Here is a 21,600-nt window from a genome sequence, read left to right as displayed (position 1 = left end):
AGAACTTAAGTGTATAGAAGAAAAGTGTTTCCTTCCCTACATACTGTTAATATCCAGGAATGAAATAATTAGAATTTTTCATTAAAAACTTTGTATGGGGTTCAGAGTATTTTCTTCAGAACTGAAATGTGTTTGCCATGGAATGGGGACAAAAGCTAGAGGTAGTCTCTATTATTTTAAGAAATGTCTGTTGGTATTCGCGTGTGGGTGTCTGAGGGCCTGGTGAGTGATTTAATTCAGAGGAGGTTTCAAAATGTGAAAGGTCAGGCCAGAAAATGAGAATTGGAAGAGGGTAACAGAGAAAGCAGAGGGCTTATGAAAGAATAAGGGAGGGAAAAACTACAACATAAAACATAGCTCCATTTATCACCTTAAAGAATTTCTGGCTTGTATCCCAAAGGGATGAACCAAAGCTGAGCTAAAACTCACTACCTAATTTTCTAAATATTTTGTAAGGTGTCCAACAGCCTCTTAATTCCCAATGGAAATGTTCTTTCCAAAAAAAAAGTAGTTAAGGTTCAATATGACCCTAGGCAGGAAGTAGTATTATTCCCATTCTATAGATTTTTTTAAACCGAGGCTCAGTTAGGAAGTTTGCCAGAATGCAAAACCCATGACCTTTTCACTCCTTAAACAACCACAATCCTTGACCTTGGGTTTTCAGAAAGCTGTGCTATGGAAGCTTGGTTTACATATAACATTTTAACTTGGCCTGGGACCTGTGTTTACAGAATCAACAATTCCACATTTTCTAAAGGAAACACTCTTTTCCAAATATAAATGATGGTCTTCTTTCTCCCCCACCAAATCACCAACTTCTAAAAAAGCATGTCAACTTTTCTCCAGAAAACTCTGTTTACACATATTGGAGTATAGTTACAAACATGACACACCCCTTTTTCCAACTCTGTGCCTTCTAGGTAAGTTCTCTAAAGAGCACGATTAATAAACAGATCAAGCTTGTAAAAGCACCTGCTGTACAAGAGTGTCACGTTCAATCGGAACTCCATGCATTAGTTAAACAGCGTAGGTGTGACATAATTAATTAGCCAGCATTATCTGCTACACTCTCATAGACTGTCTTCCTAAAGAACCAGAGTAGAGAATGATACCCATTGATTGGATTAAATGCAGCTCTTCTCTCAGGAGCTCAAAATGTTGGCACATTGTCTGCTTTTCTTTAACTGCATCCCTAAGACATCAGCACAGGGAAGGAATGGATTTGTCTGTTAAGATAAGGAAACCTAAGCTGAGGGTTTAAATGACTTGCCCAAGGTCATCCAGTAAAATCAGTGAATCAGAAAGCTCGGATTTCAAGATTTCTGCCTTATCTGATAAGCTGATGTTACCTAATCTTAAGCAAGTTTAACACTTTCCTGGCATGTGTGTGTGTGTGTGTGTGTGTGTGTGTGTGTGTGTGTGAGAGAGAGAGAGAGAGAGAGAGAGACATAAAAATTGTAGCGTGCTCACTTCAGCAGCATTGGAACAATATAGAAGATTGGTTTGGTCCCTGAGCAAGGATGACACATCAATTTGTGAAGCGTTCCATATTTTTTAAAAAAAAACATATTAAACTTTTCAGTTAAAATCAGTTAAAAAGAATTTTATTTTGAATAGCTTTTGAAAATGTTCCTTTAACCCTTCAAAATAATCAGTCATGTGGAATATTGAAACAAGCAGGGAGAAAACATCATATTGGATTTTACTTTTTTTTTTAACCTTGAATTTTGGATTTTTGGCAAGAAAAAAACATTTGTTTTAATCAAATGATATATGTTGACTAAATGAAATTTCCTGAGCTGACATTTTTATTCTCCAAAGTGGAAATAAAAGACGTTTCATTCTAATTTTCAAATATCATGATAATTATTGTAGCGGGTGAGAGTAAGTCTTTGTTAGCATTGTCAATTTATATGGTAAATTAAGTTTACTCATTAGCAGTAATTTAAAATTATGACAATATTACAACCTTTCACAAGTGACCTGTTGAAGACATCTGGATTTCAGGACTCCCAGAATCAACACAAAAGGTTTCCAACCCCCAAAGAGCCCCAAACCAAGATTTTGCCAGGATAAGGATGGTTCCCTGAATATAACTGGACACCCACAGTAGAAAGGAATTTGACTACTCCTGAAGGGAAAATAGAGGCACGGGGCATGCTCAGAAGCACTGTGGGAAGCCTTCTATCCAACGGAATATGCCGCAAGGAATGTACACGAAATATCCGACAGCCTTTCATCAAAGTGTTTGGGCACACCACAGTTCCTGGTCTCCTTTGATTAGAAAAGCTGTAAATACTTATCTATACTCTCGGCTGTTCTCCTTTCCCCATCTTGGTTTCTGAACTGTCAAAGATCCTTCTTACTCACATAACCAGCAGAAATAAGCGTATGATAATAGAGATCAGAATATAGAACTGCTCTTCTCCTGGAGATCCGCAAAACTAATTCTTAGAGAGAAACACATGAAAACACACCTGGCTGGACTTTGTAGGAGCCAAAATGCTTTCGGATGCAGGAACTAGTAGTACCAGACACGTTGACAAAAGGCCAATAGAAAGGAAATGATACAGAAGCGAAGGCAGGAAGAGCCATTTAAAAACTACACAAACAGCCAACATTAGTGTAATATTGACATGAACCAGCTATGAGAGCTCTTGTGTGGGGAGACCAGCTGAGCTTCCTTGTCGGCGGAAAACCAACAATACTGCTTACAGAGGGGTTCACGCCCCTCTCCAGCTCTTTGCTTCACATCATCTGACCATTCTCATCTGACCATTCTGTTTCTAACTGAAACTTGCCCCTATCCCCTAGCACTTGCTACCACCCCCATCACTGCTCTGTTTCTCTCCATAGCACTGGTCTCTCTCCAATTCAGTGTGCAACGTATTTATTTTGCATATTGTCTCCCCTCCGCCCACCAGGATGTAAAATTCATGAGGGCAGGGATTTTCATCTGATTGCCCTGCAGAAGTCTCAGCACCTAGAACTATGCCTGGTACACAGTAGACACATTTTTTTGTTTCAAATGGACTGAACAAATGAGGTATAACATGGGAACAGACTCGGTCCCAGTAGCAGAAAAGAGCAGCACTTGCTGATCTCATGTGAACATTTTCACTTGACGTCAGACATTACCTGCCTTCCTAAGCGATACTCTAAATGCTTAGCAACATAAGCCGTGATCCAGAGGGTAAATATTTAGTGACGTATTTCAACACACTCACAAATGCAGGAAAAGAAATTGAGAACTACTGAAGACACATATGCATGGAAATAAAAAAATCTAAGGAGGTTGACATATAAGTTCTTTATTAGTGGAGATTTGCCAACTAAACACAGCTTGTGTGGGTAAAAACAATGCAACCATCACAAAACAAAATCCTTGGGCATAGAAAAACCCTGTCCCAGCACTTTTTTTCCTCACGTCATCTCTTGGTATTTTTCCCGGCTCGCTTTCTCAAATCTACAACTTGGTGGAAATTACAACCAAATGGAAAAGAAGAATTTGATAGGAGGAGATGAAATGACAGAAAAATGCCCGTGTCCACATTCCAAAGTTGAAACCGTATTTCCCATTCCAAATTACACCACTGAGATCAGAAAACTTTCCAAACGCTTTATTTCTGACACTAAAGTGAGGAAGAGGAGGAAAAGAGGATGGAAGAGAAAAGACAGACTGAAGCATCTTCTGGAGAAGGAGAGGGAGTTGGTGAAAGCTTGTCTGGCTGGGCTAGAAAACATGTTTGGGAAACAGGTCAAGAATCCTTAGGAAAATCAAATTTTAACATGTGATTTGTGGGCAAGAAGGAGCATATTTGATTATAAATCATCTTAAAGGCACTAGACTCCATTTCTATTGTTTAATTTTATGGCATTCCTGGATTATGGCTTCTCTTTGTTGCCACTTAGCTGAATTTATTTATGAATATATTTACCTTTTTTATTGTGGTTGGGTCAACGACAGTGGTGCGGCCATGCTAAAATCAGCTTCCCAAGAAGTTAAAAATCTTTTACATTTATAGAAAGTAGATCTTCAACCACTAGGATTATCTATAACTCCAGTATGCTACCTTTTCCCTGCCAGAGCAGGTGGTACCTAGAGCTCAAGGCACAGATTAAAACACAATTTTAAAAACAAGGTATTTTGAATTTTTCAACTTTATGAGCATACTATTATTCACCTTCAATGGGATCGGCAGCGTTACTGAGGACTCAACCAGAGGAAAGAAAAGAGGACGATCTTCAGTGAAATTAAATCAGGGTGACCTATTTCCAGTTAAGTCAGGCCTCTATCCCAAATGGGCCATTTTGTAAATTAGAAAAGCCAGATGCAATATCTTTCTTGACAGTAGGTGTGTGAGTGTGTGGGGGGTGAAGAGGGGGACCTGAGGAGGCCGTCCACTTTAACTTCTGTCTCCAGGGAAGGATGTGCCCAAGCTCTCCAAGGGCTCTCCTTCTCTCCAGGGTCAGATGTATGACAGCTTCCCTAGATTGCTGGGATTTACCATATGGAAGTTGATTTTTAAGCCATGCCCCAACTTGTCTTTATAATATTTATGCCTGCTTCCCCTACCTCTTTCCTTAGTAGAGATAACTGTTTGTAATCACCTTCTTCATAAAAGTCCTCACCTTTTGTAGTCAGTTCTTAAGATTTGCTTTGGGTTTTCAGGACTTTCCTGGTGGCGCAGTTGTTAAGAATCCACCTGCCAATGCAGGGGACATGGGTTCGAGCCCTGGTCTGCGAAGATTCCCACATGCCACGGAGCAACTAAGCCCGTGAGCCACAACTACTGAGCCTGCGCTCTAGAGCCCGTGAGCCACAACTACTGAGCCCACGTGCCACAACTACTGAAGCCCGTGCACCTAGAGCCCGTGCTCCACAACAAGAGAAGCCACCGCAATGAGAAGCCCGCGCACCACAACGAAGAGTGGCCCCCGCTCTCTGCAACTAGAGAAAGCCACGAGCAGCAATGAAGACCCAGCGTAGCCAAAGATAAAAATAAAATTTAAAAAAAAAAGAAAGATCTACTTTGGGTTTTCTAAGTTCCAGAAGGCTGGCCCTGTGTGATGAAGTGTTAAGTGGTCAGGCTAATTGACCTTCACTTTACAGTGCCCTGGGGCAGTCAGGGTGAGTGGGGTCTCTTCTCCCCACATTCATCACCTTGCCAAGTCTGTTCCCTTGCTTTCCTTGGGGACTACACAAAGAGGCTGAGTATTCTGGGAAAGGCAGAGGGCAGCCAGGGCTCTAAGCTCTGGGAGTTGGGTGAGGTTAGTAAGAAGGGGGAAGAGAAATGCATTCTACATCAGAACTTCGAAAGACACAGTCCTACAAAAACAGCAACCCCCTCTTTTTGCCCTGGTGGATGGAAGCATATTATTTAAATCTGTTGTTTATTAAAATAAATGTTTACTTAAACTATTAAGTTTTCAAGAATAATAATAAAAAGCACTTAACAGAGGAATGGAAGCTACTGAGAATATGAAGGCAGAAGAGGGCAAATTAGGAAAAGGTTGACAGACTAACATGCAAAAGGCAGGAATGAGTGGCTCCTCCAACGATGCTATTTGAATAATTATATTGGGCTTCTTTTTCTTCAGTATTTGGTCTAATCTAAATCTTCAAATTCTAGAAGGAAACCTGATCAGTTAAATTCACACAATCTGCATAATAATAATATTCAAAGAACCCTAAGAGCCAAGCTCATTGTAGAGCATATTCTATAAAATCTACACTAAAATTCTTACATAAGTGATAAAGGGGCACATGGCACCAGAGATTTTTTTTTTAAAAAAAGCAATTACAGGTGTGTGCAAATGAGAATTCTGCCACAATTAGAAGTAATTCAGTCACTTCTTTTAAAAGAAAAAAACCTGACAGTAAATAATTTGGTAGCAGTTTTTTTAAAAGTTTGAAAGTACTTCTCTTCTATACATATCAATAATACACACAAATGTTTGGTTAAAATCTTAGTTTCGTCTGAGAGATAATGAAAAAAGGCACATGGGAGTCAAAAATTAAGCTCAGTTAAATTTTTTAAAATTGCCACATATTTAGGATTTTTCTTCTACTTAAGGATAGATAAAAGAAAGTCATGAGTTTGGAGAAATTAATGTCGAATGGTATCCGAGTGAAGGACATTTTTATTTCTGAGTAAGTAAGACAAAGAATGAGTATTTTTTACTTCATTTCACAAGCAACAAAATCCACTCAGCTTTCGTTATCATATAAATAAAACAATTAAGTCATCTCAGGATTATAATATTAACTATGGTGAAAATATGTATAGATTTTATTCTCCATTTAAAAAATGTGTGGGTTATATATACGCTACATTCCTATTTCTTGAAACAGCACATTCTATCAGAGAACATTTTTACCTCAGCCGTGTTTTAACCTTTCCGATGCCAATCCCTTGTGTCTTTCTAGGAGAAAATTGGCAAGAAATACTTAGAGGTTTAGGAAAGGCCACTGTTCTCATCTCTGCAACAGAAAGCTGCTTTCTTGTACCACAGCACACAGGAAACTTCTCATTGTGTGCTTGCTCGGGTGGGGCGTGCATTATTTAACACTACAGTGGCTTGGGAAAGATGCTGCTAAAGCATCTGCTCGAAAATACTGAAAGACACCAGAAAATAGGTTCACAGTAGGCAGGAGTGAATCCTAATACATAAGAGATCAATTCAAGCAACTGGGCAAACAAATGGCTCTCCTTACATATTCTAATTAAAATAAAAGCAAGAACAAAAAACCTCTAACAATTTATTCACGAGGAATAAAACTACTGTAAAATGATCTAAGCCAAAGAACCGAACTAATAATTTTTAAAATGCCTCATTCTGAATTGAGATCTGTTCCTTAAAGCTGTGACACTGAAACCATCGTTTAAGACAGAAATATCATTTTACCTTGATGTTCAGAAATCTACTAATTAACATTCAATTTTTAGTTTAAAATAAATAGCCTTCCTACTTGCTCTCCTATCCCGCCCCCCACCCCCACCAAATAAGGAATAATGACAGGGTGGGGCATCATTGTTTCTGCAAAGATGATACAAAATGAGACCCACTGCTTCAGGAAGCAAACCTAAGGTCCAACCCAAGTTTTTTTTTTTCTTTTTTATCTCCCTTCTGTGTAATGCTACCATTGAACCCCACCCAGATTTGAGCTTATTTCAAAGGCAGGGGAAAAAATGTCAGAAAAGACCCCAAATGATCTCCTGCATATTTTCCGATTATCAATGGCATTCAGAATTCAGAGGGTCGAGGCATGCATTATGAATGAATGGGTTTCCAATGGTAACTGGGAACTGTGGCACTCAACCCCAGGGTTCTCTAACAGAGGACACAGTGGGGGAAGGGTCGAATCACAGCCTCCTCCACCCTGGGGTACCAAGGAAGGAATCCTGCAAATTACACACTTCATCCCCATCTTTGTACCCAGCAGAGAGATGCACGGGGAAAACAAATCTTATATTTATAATAGGCCGACATACACATTAAAATAAAGGCTAGTAAAAATAAAGATCTAGTCAGATCACATTAGAAAAGTGATAAGAAAAATCCTGCATGACTTTCTCCCTATTCTTGTTAATTTGATGCTTTTGTTTAAGCAGAGTGGGGGTCTCCCTCTATCTTATAGTTACAGAGCATACAGCATCACCATGAGAGAGAAGGGGTGGGGGTCTCGGGGAGCCAGAACAGAGACAGCAGAAGAAATTAGTTATTCACCTGGCGTAAGACTAAGCAATCCGAACATTTAGGACCTACCCATTTCTGCAGACAGACTAATTAACGAGGCAAAGAATTCAATCCTCCCCGGCTTGGCGCTGCAGCCCGCGACAATCCACAAGATCAATGCACATTTCTGCTAACATCTCAAGTTTGGAAACACCATGCAAAGAGACTGGTTAAAATTCCCTACCATGCAGTGCAGCCATCATCAGAAGCCCAGCATATCTTCTGCTCTATGGAGTGATGTGCCAGCTCATGAACAGAAGAGAGGAAGAGAAAAATGGAGGAAATAAGAGGAGGCTCAGGAAAGTCGGCAGGAATGTTTCTGGGTCATTAACAAGTAGGAGACCCCTTTCGGTGTTCAAACCAATCAATCTTTATCTTACAGGACATCTTTTTCTCACTCAGCGTCTGTTGAAAAGACTGCAGCAGACCAAGCAAGGGATTATGGGATAGGGATGCAGCAGCTAGCTGCAATGAGATTCGTGGGTGGCTTGCTTTCCCCTCTGAGTCAGCAGTCAGCTGTTTCCACGTTCTGGTGCTGGGCCGCTGGGGTCCATCACCAGCATGTGGCTGCATGGTTACCAGGGGGAGGGCTGCCCGTGCACATCTCCCGCGCCACGCGGCCGGGACAGGCGCTGGGTTACAAATCGTAAAGAGGGTGTGCTGTTAAGCAAGCAAAAGGGGATGCAGTGGGATCCCAGATCCCAGAAAGAAAACTAGGCACACGGGACCTCAGTACGAAAATTTCAAATTTAGAGGAGTGTTTTGGGTGAGTGTGAGCACACACTCACTTTCTTTAGTAAGAAAAAAAAAAAAGAGCTATTTCCTTAGACTTTTAAAGTATCTTGAAACACCAATGCAAATTTTTAAAAATGCAAAACAGCCCAGTTCAACAAGCCTCTACTACTCTTGATATTTACCCAGAAAAGGGTCTATAAAATACAGTTCCTCAAAGTCAGATAATGCAAATGACATTTCTCTGCTTTTTGTGGTTCTAGTCATTTACAGAAAACTCATATAAATCAACATTTACTTGATTCAGGGGGTGAACAGAACCTTTTGTTTTTCTGATGATGCAAAAGTTTTCAGTTTAAAGGTTGAGAACCTTGTCAAACTTGACATATTGACATAACCCCTATAAGGTCATTCAACTGATTTTGAAAAGCTTTGAATAACATAAAAATGACCAGAAAGAATATTACAAATAAAACTTTAGAATTAAAAAATCTTACATATCAGAATGGAAGTCATAATCATTCCCTTTTCTACAGCAATGGAGGTAGGGAAACCTATTGCATTCTATTCCTTGGTTAGTTACTAGCTTAAAAGTAGACACTAATCATTTTCTTTAAATAATTAAGACTGAATTTGCGTATTTGATGACATTAATATTCATCACATTCTTTCCATGTAGTCAGGCATTGCAGTGAGGCCTGTGAAGGGGCACTCAGCTCTGCAGAGGGGAGGGGGGTCACAGAGAATTCAGTCAACTTGACAAACTCGGGAAAATGCAGACGTGCCAATTCTGGCATGCTATTCCGGGTGGTACATAGTTCTCAAAAGCCCAGGTTAACACCCTGCTTTAGAAGTTTGTTTTTTTTTTTAACAGCTTTATTAAATATAAGTCACATGCTGTACAATTCATCCACTTAAAGTGTACAATTTCCATCATTAAAAAGTCACAAATAATAAATGCTGGAGATGGAGCAGAGAAAAAGGAACCCTCCTACACTGCTGGTGGGAATGTAAATTGGTGTAAGCCACTATGGAGAACAGTACGGAGGTTCCTTAAAAAACTAAAAATAGAGCTACCATATGATCCAGCAATCCCTCTCCTGGGCGGGCATATATCTGGAGAAAACTCTAATTCAAAAAGATACGTGCACCCCAATGTTCATTTCAGCACTATTCACAACAGCCAAGACATGAAAGCAACCTAAATGTCCATCGACAGAGGAATGGATAAAGAAGATGTGGTACATATATATATAATGGAATATTACTCAGCCATAAAAAAGAATGAAATAATGCCATTTGCAGCAACATGGATGGACCTAGAGATTGTCATATTAAGTGCAGTAAGAAAGACATATCATGTGATATCACTTATATGTGGAATCTAAAAAAAATGATACAAATGAACTTATTTACAAAACAGAAAGAGACTCACAAACATAGAAAACAAACTTATGGTTATCAAAGGTAAAAGGCAGGGGGAAGGATAAGTTAGGAGTTTGAGATTAGCAGATACAAACTTCCAGATATAAAATAGATAAACAACAAGGTCCTACTGTATAGTACAGGAACTATATTCATTATCTTGTAATAAATATAATGGAAAAAAACTGAAAAAGAATATAATTGTATCACTTTGCTGTACACCAGAAACTAACACAACATTGTTAATCAACTATACTTCAATTAAAAAAAAAAAAGCTGTACCCTTTAGCTATCACTCCCTACCTTCCCATACCCCACAGTCCTAAACAACCACTAATCTACTTTCTATCTCTATAAATTTCCCTATTCTGGCCTGTAACATGAATGGGATCATAGAATATGTGGTCCTAGGCATCTGGCCTATTCCACTTAGTGTGACATTTTCAAGGTGCATTCACATTGTAGCATGTGTCAGTTCTTCATTCCTTTATATGATTGAGAAACAGTCCATTGTATCGATATAGCACATTTTGTTTATCCATCTGTCAGTTGATGGACATTTGGGTTGTTTCCACTTTTTGGCTATTATTAATAATGCTGCTATTGTGTTTGTGTGGACATGTGTTCTGTTCTAAAAAGTTACACTTTAATTAGAACCAACTTTGGAAACTATAGGCAGGCAAACCCCACTGCATGTTACAATGTCCCTTCCTAAGACAGGCCATCACAATGGTCCCTGACTTGCCAAGACAGGAGTCCCCTCTTCTTCTCATGTGTGTTTTCTGATGAAATTTACTGACCACGATGAATCCAGTAGCCAAATTCTTCAAAAGTGGATCCTCCCCTGTGACGTTCCTCTCCCCTGATCTCTCTTCTTCTCTTCTTCCACTCAACCCAAACTCTGGGGCATACAACTGGACTGAGTCTCTTTTCTCACAAGATGGTAGAAATCCTTGGTCTTGTTGCTGGGCTTGTAGTCAGAGAAGGTTCACTTACACTCTCAGTCATTCATTCCAATGAACACTTACTGAACGTCCAGCATGTGCCAGGCACCGAGTAGGCACTGAGGATACAGAGAATAGACTGGTTTCTCAGCCCTCAGGAAGGTAATAGTCTAGTGTGGGAGATGGATTAGTAATCAGGCAATTGCAACTGCGAGTGGTAGATGCCTTGACTGATGGCCATGGCTGTTGGTATAGAAGGGCTCGGTTGCTTTCTGAGTTGTAGTCTGCTTGTATTGGGACCTTATGCAGCCAGAGTGCGAGGCCATAAGAGCAGAGAAGAGCCCAAGATCCTTGGGACTGAGTCTGCTGCACACCTTACTGGCTTCTTGGAGCCGTCTTGCCCCTCCCCAGGGTTTCCCTTCAGTTGAATGGACATTAGAGAGCTAACCGTCATCAGCCAGTTTGACTGAGATGTACGCTCGGGAAGTGTACAGACACTGCATATGCATAAGAACAGGACAGGTGCTAATTGAAGTGGGTTTGGCAGGATCCTGAGAGATACAGAGCTCTGAAATTTATTGACCATGTATTATGTGCCAGGTTCAATCCAAAGCCCTTTAATATACCATCTATCTATCCCTAATCAAGGACGTTTCCCCTAGAAAGTTAACTCCTTAGGATGGCATATAAGGCCACTTATGATCTGGCCTCTGCTTTCCTCATTTTTTTCTTCCCCAATCATACTCTGGTTCCTAAGTCATGCCACTGTTCATTTTTTAGCAGTGGTTCTCAACCAGGGAAGGGCACCAGTCTCCCTGATGGAGTGGTGAGGTATGCATTTGTAAATGGGAAGGAGCATTTTTTTTTAAATTAATTTATTTATTGGCTGCCTTGGGTCTTTGTTGCTGCATGCGGGCTTTCTCTAGTTGTGGCAAGCAGGGGCTACTCTTCACTGTGGTGCACTTCTCACTGCAGTGGCTTCTTTTGCCGCACAGCACAGGTTCTAGGTGTGCAGGCTCAGTAGTTGTGGCTCACGGGCTCTAGAGCACAGGCTCAGTAGTTGTGGTGCACGGGCTCAGTTGCTCCGCAGCATGTGGGATCTTCCCGGACCAGGGCTCGAACCCGTCTCCCCTGCATTGGCAGGCGGATTCTTAACCACTGCGCCACCAGGGAAGTCCGGAAGGAGCATTTTTGACTGTCATATTGATTGTGTGTTTGGGGGTGGGGGGGTGGGGAGGTACTGTGATATTTCGCGCCTGAGGGCAGGGATGCCTGCCATCCTCCAATGCTTGGGAGGGTCTCCTACAAGTACCTTTGTCCCCTCAAATTGCTGATAGCACCCCCTATGAGAAACACTATTCTCTAGGTTCACACGCCACTTGTTCTGAGAGGAATGCTCATCCTCTCCTGACTCCTTCACCTGGTTAACTCCTTCAAATCCTCCAGAACTCAGCAAAGACACTCGCACTCTAGGGAGGATTCTCTGCGACTCCTCCAATCCCAGACCCTCCCACCCCCGTCTGGACTGGGTATCAACCCCATGTGCTCCATAGCATTCTTTGCTGAAAATTACTGACAGCTCCATCTTTTACCTCTAACTCCCCAGCCCCTATGCAGTGCCTGTCACATAATAGGTGCCCAATAAGTAGATGCAGAATGATGGAAGTCCTTCTATTGATACAAATGGATGAGTGACATAACATGATGTAAAGGTAAACGCTCATCTCAGAATTAGAAAATAGTTGGATCACAGACCATTAGGGAAAGGCAATTCTTCATATCTGATTGCTGGTTTAGAATTTAGAAAGCACCTTCATAATATAAAGCAAAGCAAACCCAGAGACCGAGTGTAACAGGGAAGAACAAATCTGACTCCACATTAGCTCTTTTTTCTTTTACTTTAACCTCTGTATTCTATTGATTTTGCTACAAGTTAAGAATGTTGCCTATAGCCTGAAGTATACCGGATAGTGTATTCTCAAGGCTCTGACCTCTAAAGGTATAACACTTTTCATACAGAGACAAAAAGTTGCAGAACAGAGCATAATATCTTGTTGGAGGTTTATAGGAACATTGTGACTGGATCTACGTGGACAGCTGCAAGAACAAAGGATTCTGGCAACAAGAGGTTTGCTGCAACCAAGCACACCCCGTCCCTTTTTAGTATAAAAGAAGACTGAATTCTAACTCGGGGAAGATGGTTCTTTGGCACAGTAGTCCACCATCTTCTTGGTCTGCTGTCTTTCCAAACAAAGTCACTATTTCTTGCCTCAACAACTCGTCTCTATTTACTGGCCTGTCATGCGGCCAGCAGAACAAGCTTGGACTTGGTAACAAGAGCAGACTTATTATTGTTTTAGTGGAAACTGAAGTTCAGAAAGTTTACAGGACCAGCCCAGAGTGGAGTAGCCATTAAGCAGTAGAGGTGAATTAGAGTTCAGACTTTGTGGCTGGCATAGTTCCGCTTTCAGTGTGCACAATGCCCCTCAAGGATGGGCAAAAGCTGAGACAGTTATCAGGCAATTCCGCAGTGGAACAAAGCCAGCTGATTAGAGAGGTGATGTGTTTCAGTGAGAGAGAAATACAGTCAACTAGGAGGAGGCAGCCTGAAATCAGGAGCCTATAAAGTCTGCCCAATACAATTATCATTTAGTTTTTTTCTTTTTTTTAAATCTTTGCTTGCAAAAGCTTTTATGAAAATTGTTGCCAAATGGTCTTCTGAAAGAAGATGGTAAGGAAAAATTATTTCCTGCCTTCAGTTCAGGCTTGAGTGAGTAGAGAAGAGATATTGTTAGGATGGATTTCACAGGTCAGCACCCCACGTGGGACCCCTCAGAACCAGGCTCTTCCAGCCAGTCCAGACTCTTTGCAACCAGTTTGAGAGAGTGGTTTGGCTTGGACCCCAAGAGGCTCCTTCCTCTCTATTGGTAGAGGCTGCAGAGACCCTCCCCCAACATTGGGGGTTAGGGGCCATTCTTTAGTGGCCATGGGGAGGTCCTAGACCAAACAGGACTGTTTGAAAATAATGGTGATGAAGCAGAATGGATCTTCCCTTTAAAAATGTCCTTAAGAACAGACATGGTCCAAGTTGGCCTTAACCTAGAGGGATCCTGCGGATAGAAATAGAGTCAGCTCACCCAGTTACAGCCCAGGAACTCACACCAGAACTGGTCTTGGGATTACCATGCAATTTGGGGGAGGGGGTGGGGATTACCATTTAATGTTATATATTTCACAAATAATTATGTACCAGGTGGTATACTAGGCACCGATGACACAAAAATAAATAAGACATGAGCAGAACCTCTCAAAGTCACTCCTGGGGACAGAGTTTTCTGCATCCAAGCCACAGGCAAGTTGACTGGGCCTCAGGTGTCAGGACAGGCCTTCCCAGACAGGCAGAGTGTTTGCAGTAATGGTGACCCAGATCAAGCACCCTGATTCCCTGCCCAGTATCTTAGCATCCCCTCCAGATGCCTGTGCATTTCTAGGGGGTGCTGCTTAATACTGATGACATAATCCAGGCAGGGTCTGCCCAGCACAGAAGAGAGGGAGACCCATCATTTTCCTTGATCTAGGCCGTATCCTTTTATTATGACCTCTGAGTTCATTTTACCTTTCTTGGCACTTTTGTCATGTTGAATCATATTGAACAGATAATTAAAATTCATGCCCAGGGGCTTCCCTGGTGGCGCAGTGGTTGAGAATCTGCCTGCCAATGCAGGGGACACAGGTTCGAGCCCTGGTCTGGGAGGATCCCCACATGCCGTGGAGTAACTAGGCCCGTGAGCCACAACTACTGAGCCTGCGTGTCTGGAGCCTGCGCTTCGCAACGGGAGCGACCGCGACAGTGAGAGGCCCGCGCACCGCGATGAAGAGTGGCTCCCGCTCTCCGCAACTGGAGAAAGCCCTCGCACAGAAACGAAGACCCAACACAGCCAAAAATAAATAAATAAATTTTTCAAAAAAAAGGAACTCCAAATTGGTCTGGTTTATTTGTTCATACGGAACATAGGACGCTTTCTTTTCTATGTGCTTGTAAACCATCCCATTAACGCTCCCCTATAAAATTACACTTGATAGAGCTCCTTAGCTTACAATTTGTGGGTTTGATCTTTGTAAATAAAAAGTATATTTGCCCACCTCCAGTCTTTAAGAAACTCACCTTTTCCCTAAGATCTCATAAAAATCAGGAACTGTGATTGGGCAATCTTGGCTATGTATTATTTTTAAAAACCTAGAATGTCATTTACTGAAGCCAGGGGATTTAACATTTATTTAGGGCAACTGAATTTTCTATTTTTACCTACTGTATTTGTTTCCTAGGCCTGCTGTAACAAAATACCACAGACTGGCATGACTTATAACAGCAGAAATTTATTTTCTCACACTTCTGGAGGCTAGAAGTATAAAAATCAAGGTATCAGCAGGGTTAAGTTCCCTCCAAAGACTCTAGGTGAGGATCCTTCCTGTCTCTTTCAGTATCTGATGGCCCCAGGCACTCCTTGGCTTGCAGGCACATCACTCCAATCTACTTTTGCTGTTACAAGGCTACCTTCTCCCTGTACATATCTATGTCTTCACATGGAGCTCCCGTCCCTATATCTCTGTTTTTTCTTCTTATAAGGACGCCTGTCATATTGGATTACGGCCCACCCTTATAGAGTGCGACCTCATCTTGATTATATCTGCAAAGACCCTATTCCCAAAAAAGGTCACATTCATAGGTGCTGGGGTTTGGGACTTTAACATATCTTTTTGAGGGACGTAATTCAACCCATAACGCCTACTGTGGGTAAAAGGCTAACATGAGGCCTGGGCTGACACAGGCCCACCTGAAAATGACCTGGCTTTCCCACAGCACTGTTCTCTCAAAAATAGAGTTGAGATAAATGGAGAATGTTATATCTGCCTTGTTTCTGGTGTGCATTAGTGGAGCTGTGAGGTGGCTGCATAACTAGGATGGCATAAAAGGTTGGTGGGAAAAAGGGCCTATGACTTGTGTGTGTCAAGGTGAGTGCTACACACCTTGGCTCTCATCCCTGGTACATACCCCAAGTGGGTGAGGGGCAAAGAAGCTTCTGGGCCTCCCGATGAGATGAAGGTGCTATATCTCCTGCTTTGCCTCCTTTGCCAGTGCTTACTAACCATATTATTAAATTAAAGCCTCTTTGTGTCTTGTGAGTCTGACTGGCAGCTTGAACCCACAGCTGTGCTGCTGGCCTCTCCTGGTCCGAGTTCCTTCTTATTAGCCCCCCGAAGCCCCTTCTCAGCTTCAAGATGTCCTATGCACAGAAGACTCAAGCAAAACACAAGGCTCTGCCATTCGACATACATCAGACACCCCAGCAGCATGCTTCCTCTCCCTTATTCTTTGTCTTGGTCTGACTATGACAAAAATAACAAGTAAAAGCAAGCAAACTAAGTGCTCTTTTGTTTTGCCTTCTTTTGGCCTGGCTAATTTGTGTGTGTGTGTGTGTGGTGCGCGGGCCTCTCACTGCTGTGGCCTCTCCCCTTGCGGAGCACAGGCTCCGGACGCGCAAGTTCAGCGGCCATGGCTCATGGGCCCAGCCACTCCGCGGCATGTGGGATCTTCCCGGACCAGGGCACGAACCCGCGTCCCCTGCATCGGCAGGCGGACTCGCAACCACTGCGCCACCAGGGAAGCCCTGGCCTGGCTAATTTTAAGCTGACTGCCGTGAGTATACCTGGAAGATAACCTCCCAGTCCTAACTCTGGATCCCTAGTTATACCGATGTCCACACTGATGAGCACATCAGGACCCAGTGTTGTTTTTCTCTTCATCAGTTTCGTGATTACACTTTTCATTTGGACAATTAAATTCAAGTCAGTGCCAGGTTCCTGCTTGCCTCAGCGGTTTACCTTGTTTAACTAATCACTGCAGGGGCTCTGACTACCAGGTTGAGCTTTAGAGTCAGGGATCCTAGGTAGCAAATTTCCCTCGGTGGCTGCCCTGCCAAGGTCGCAGAGGCCGAGCCCAGACCTGAGCTGGGCGGGGCCGGCAGAGCCCAGACCTGAGCTGGGCGGGGCCGGCAGAGCCCAGACCTGAGCTGGGCGGGGCCGGCAGAGCCCAGACCTGAGCTGGGCGGGGCCGGCAGAGCCCAGACCTGAGCTGGGCGGGGCCGGCAGAGCCCAGACCCGCAGGCGCCTGGAGCCGGGAGCCGCGGGTGGCTGATGTGGGTGCGCCGCTGATGATGCCTTACTAGACGCTGACTTCCTCTTCCCCATGTTCCTTCCTCTCTGTCCCATAAAAGGGATTATTTTTTAACCAACATGTAGTTCAGACAGAACCTTACAAAAGTTCATGTCTGTTGACCAAGTAATTCCGCTTCTAGAACTCTATTCTAAAGGAATGATCACAGATACGGGCCAGTCTCCCACAGCCCGGGCTTCCCAGGCCAGGCGGAGCCCGGAGAACATTCACCGGTCCCCACACCACCTCGTGGTGGTTTCTATGGCAACAGGCTCCTCCCCAACAGGCCTTCTGCATAGAGGCGTCCGCGCCTCAGCTTATATTTTAAACCTCCTTCCGCCCCCTCACCCCCCCCCCCCCCCCCCCGCCGGAGGTTTCCTTTCCTAACCTTGTTTCTCACCGGGAGACAGGACGACTCTATAAAATAACTGATTCAAGTGGTGGCGATGGCAGCGGCGCCGGTGGGGGGGGGGGGTGGGGGGGTGGGGAGGAGTCAGCCTTTTACTGCGGCGACAGAGTTCCAGGGATCGCCCAGGCCTGCCGCCTCCCGAAATGTGGGTGCGCCAACTGCGGCCCTTTGCCATCCCCAGGACTGTGGCTCTCCTGCCTTTCTCCCGGCTGGGTTGCGCCTCTGAGCTAACGTGACCAAGGTGCCACGCAGTCAGGGGGGACTTTCGCCCGTTAACAGGCCTGAGTTTCCTGAGGACTTCTAGAGCTCTGTGCTCTAACGCGAAGGGTGGTACTACCGGAGGAGGCTGGGCACCCTGGCAGGGGGAATAATCTGAGAATGGTGGAAATTGGCATCACCCGCAGGAGGCTGCCTCCCCCATACCTTTAATCAGGAGAGAGTATTTTCCTAAGCCGCGAATGCGGCACACGCCACACTGGTCACCTCTATTAGAATCATACCGCGAATGTCAGCATGAAGCTGTAATTAACGCACAGGCTCTGGAGACACATCTGTATTGGCTCTGCAGTCAGGCTGCCCCTTGCCTCTGTAAGCTCATTTGTGAACTATCACCTCACAAGGCTGTCGTGATGATTAAATGGTATAGCGTGTAAGTGTTTCAGCACCTTGCTCAATGCACAGCGAGTCTCAGGTAGCTATGACCAGGGCAGTGGTGGAGACTATGGGCCTAGGGCCAGGGTGGGTTTGAGTCCTGGCTCTGCCAAATATGACTTTGAGCAAGTAAGTAACCTCTCTGTGCCTCAATTTCCTCCTCCGTATAATGGGGATAATAACCTAGTTCCTTGGGTTATTGTGAGAATTAAATGGTTTAGTCTATGAAGAGAACCTACCCCAGCGCCTGACATGCAGCAGTCAGTTCATGTATTAGTAGAGCAGTGGTACTAGCAGTATCACCTCTATTAGATTTGAGTTCCTTTAGGAATGACTAATGAGCCCCTTTTGTATTCCTAGAGGCTGGCTTGTGTAGGGATTCAAAAAACATTTGTTTGAATGAATGGACTAATGATATACTACTCCCCATTAAATTCTTTTCTTATGGCAACTAAAGTAAATCAAGAAATGAGAGTGGGCAGAATCATGCAAAATCAGAAACAATGTATCTATCTACTTTTATCATCCGGGAAGGACAGGCCTCCCTTGGCCTCGGCCACTTAGCATTGCTGCCTCCCAGCTGGCTTTGACACAGTTGAGGAGGAGGCTGTGGCGCTACTTTGTTGCTCTGGGTGAGTTCTCACACTAACTCCCAATCTCAGGTCAGCCCCAGGAAGGAAGAGGTCTCTGGTCCAGCGCCCCTGCCCCTCGTTCTTGTGACAAACAGCCCTGGTACCTTCTGGTCAGCAGCCAGTGGAAATGAGTCCTCATCAACCAGTTTCTCGCTTTAAGAGTCAGCAGCCTTCTTGGAAAGATAAGAAGAGAGAGGATTCCTTTTGGCACCTTTCCAAAGTTTTTCCTTTTGTTGAAAGTCATCCTCTCTAAATGTAAGAACGGGAGGCCTTGCTTTCATGTCCTCTGAATGGACTTGCTCTAAATACCGACGGGCCCAGCTCTCTTCTCTCCCTCAGCGGTTGGCAGTGTGTCTGGGCTGGATGCCAGGAAGCCACGGTGCCACTAGAGGCGAGGGGATCAGGGGCAGGAGAATGGGAGTAGTTAGGCCGCAGCAGCGGGGTGTGCACACCAGTCCCGTCAGGCCTGCCCAGCCCAGGGCGTCCTGTGAGATCCATACCGGGTGAGCCGCCTTGGTGCCAGGCGGAGCCATCCATGGTCTGAGGGCCAGTGCCGGAGGCATCCCGACTCTTCCTTGATAATGTCTTTCCTCCTCCTGTGTCTCTTCTTCACCTCTTCTCCTGCCCTCTCCCTCCTCCCCACCCACTTCCTTCATTCAACCAGCTTTTAATGTCCCTCTACTATGTGCTGGGCACTGCGCGGAGGTCCACATTCAGTCACCATCCTTAAGGGACTTGTGCACTCTCATGAGAGACAAACATAAAGTCTCAATCAAACATAAATTAAACTAATAAAAATAAAAATAAATTTGATCTCAAACAATTTTTATCTGTGGCCTCCACCTCAGACCCAGCGAGGATGCTCACGGGTGTCGCTCCAGCTGACTGGGACGGCGTTCTCTGGTGGATGATACTCCAGACTCTGGAATCAGAAAGATGTGCATGCAAACCCAGCCCTGACGCTGACCAGAAGTGTGATTTGGGGGAAATTACACAACCTCTCTGACCCTCCGTTTCCTCCTCTGTAAAATGGCAATAAAAGGGTTGTTATGAGGATAAAATAAGCTAATGCCTGAAAGACACTGAGCACAGTGCCTGGCACACAGTAAGACTCAAAAGACATCAACTATGGTGGTGGTTTGAATTACTCAAGCCTGGGCGTCAGCAAGCTTTATCGGTAAACATTTTAGACTTTGTGGGCCTGTTAACACAGTACCTGTTAGAACTACTCAACTCTATTGTCATAGAGTGAAAGCAGCCATAGACAATATGTTAAGGGGTGTAGCTGTGTACCAATAAAAGTCCATTTATGAACACTGATTGTGAAATTTTATATAAATTTCATATGCACAGAAAATTATTTTTCTTTGACTTTTTCCCCACGCACTTAAAATTGTAAAAACCATTCTTAACTCACAGGCAGTACAAAAAGAGGCAGTGGGCTGGATTTGGTCCACAGGCTATAGTTTGCCTACCCCTGATCAAGCCTAATGAAAGGGCTGGCACTTCCTTTCATGGATTTTGCCTCAAAGGGAAATCCAGTTGGTGGGTCCATAATACCCTAATTCAGGGTCTACTTCAAGCCTGACGAACTTTAACAAGTGTCCAGACCAACCCAAGGATGGCAAAAATCTCATAAAAGAAAAACAATACCTACAATTTACATGTGTCCAAGATAAGAAACAGAAAAGAAAATCCGTTCCTTAGATGTACGATCGCCCTGTGTTTTGTAGACAAAGGCAAGCTGTTTCCACAGGTGCAAGAATTAGCAATGTGTGTACTTCACTTCTCAGGGCTGTATACAGAGACACCCAGCTGTAGGAAACGTCAGAGGGTCACAACACCCCTAAGTTTTATACATAGGGGGTGAGAGAAAACAGAATGCATGGCGAGTGAAGTAGGCTGGGGAAAATGAGGGTGGGCAGGAGACACCTGCAAGAAAACAGGCCAAGTCCCACCCCCCCCGTGGAAATCAAATTGCAGATGATTGTTTATACAACAGTTAGGGACCCCAAGTAATGCCACATAATTTCTAATTCCCGCCTCTCCTTGCCTCCTCCCAAACTTCCTCAGTATCTGCAGATGGAAATAGGACTTTGTGCTTTACTTTCCACTGTAATCTAGGAAGGTTTTCATTCTCTAGTTCATATCAAATTCCTCTCAGGCCAGACATTCTTTCTCCAATGCTATAAAAAGGCCATAATCTAGATACACTGCAATTAATAATTAAACTTGTTTCCCTTGACGCAGAGGAAATGCAAAGACTTTCTTATAAAGCCATTCCAAGAAACAAATCTGTTCTTGTACATCTTTTAAAAACTATACACACTACTATATATATAAAATAGAACCAACAAGGACCTACTGTATAGCACAGGGAACTATACTCAGTATTTTGTAATAACCTGTGAGGGAAAAGAATCTGAAAAAAAAATAGATAGATATGTATGTATAACTGAATCACTTTGCTGTACACCTGAAACTAACACAACATTGTAAATCAACTATACTTCAATAAAAAAAATAAATTTAAACAAAACAAAACTGTGTTATCCATGTCCTGCTCTCATTATTGGATGAAGAACCTGCTAACCCTGCCTGACTGAACTGTTGAGTGGCCCTCAAGGTCGGACGTCATAATAATGTCCTCTAGCTTGGCGGGGACTCTCCCCAGGAGAAGCACAGCTCAGTCACGGACGTATATATAGTTCAAGTCATCAATAACCTGCTGGCTCCCTGCTGAACTGCCTCTCTGTTTTAACTGCTACCTAATGTGACAAGAAAGCAAGGCTTCATTGGAAAGGAGAAAGTGAGGAGCTGGGATCTAGGAAGGAAACTTGGCCAGGATTTACC

General features: G+C 43.6%; 1 pseudogene; it reads left to right on the top strand.

Moving 5' to 3' along the window:
* The first annotated feature begins 1,456 nt into the window (after positions 1–1,456).
* On the top strand, positions 1,457–1,555 carry LOC136124022 (U6 spliceosomal RNA; annotated as a pseudogene).
* Positions 1,556–21,600: the final 20,045 nt, after the last annotated feature.

Source organism: Phocoena phocoena, chromosome 5, assembly GCF_963924675.1.
Source record: "Phocoena phocoena chromosome 5, mPhoPho1.1, whole genome shotgun sequence".
In the NCBI taxonomy this organism is placed as follows: domain Eukaryota; kingdom Metazoa; phylum Chordata; class Mammalia; order Artiodactyla; family Phocoenidae; genus Phocoena; species Phocoena phocoena.
This window is presented reverse-complemented; position numbering and strand designations above follow the sequence as displayed.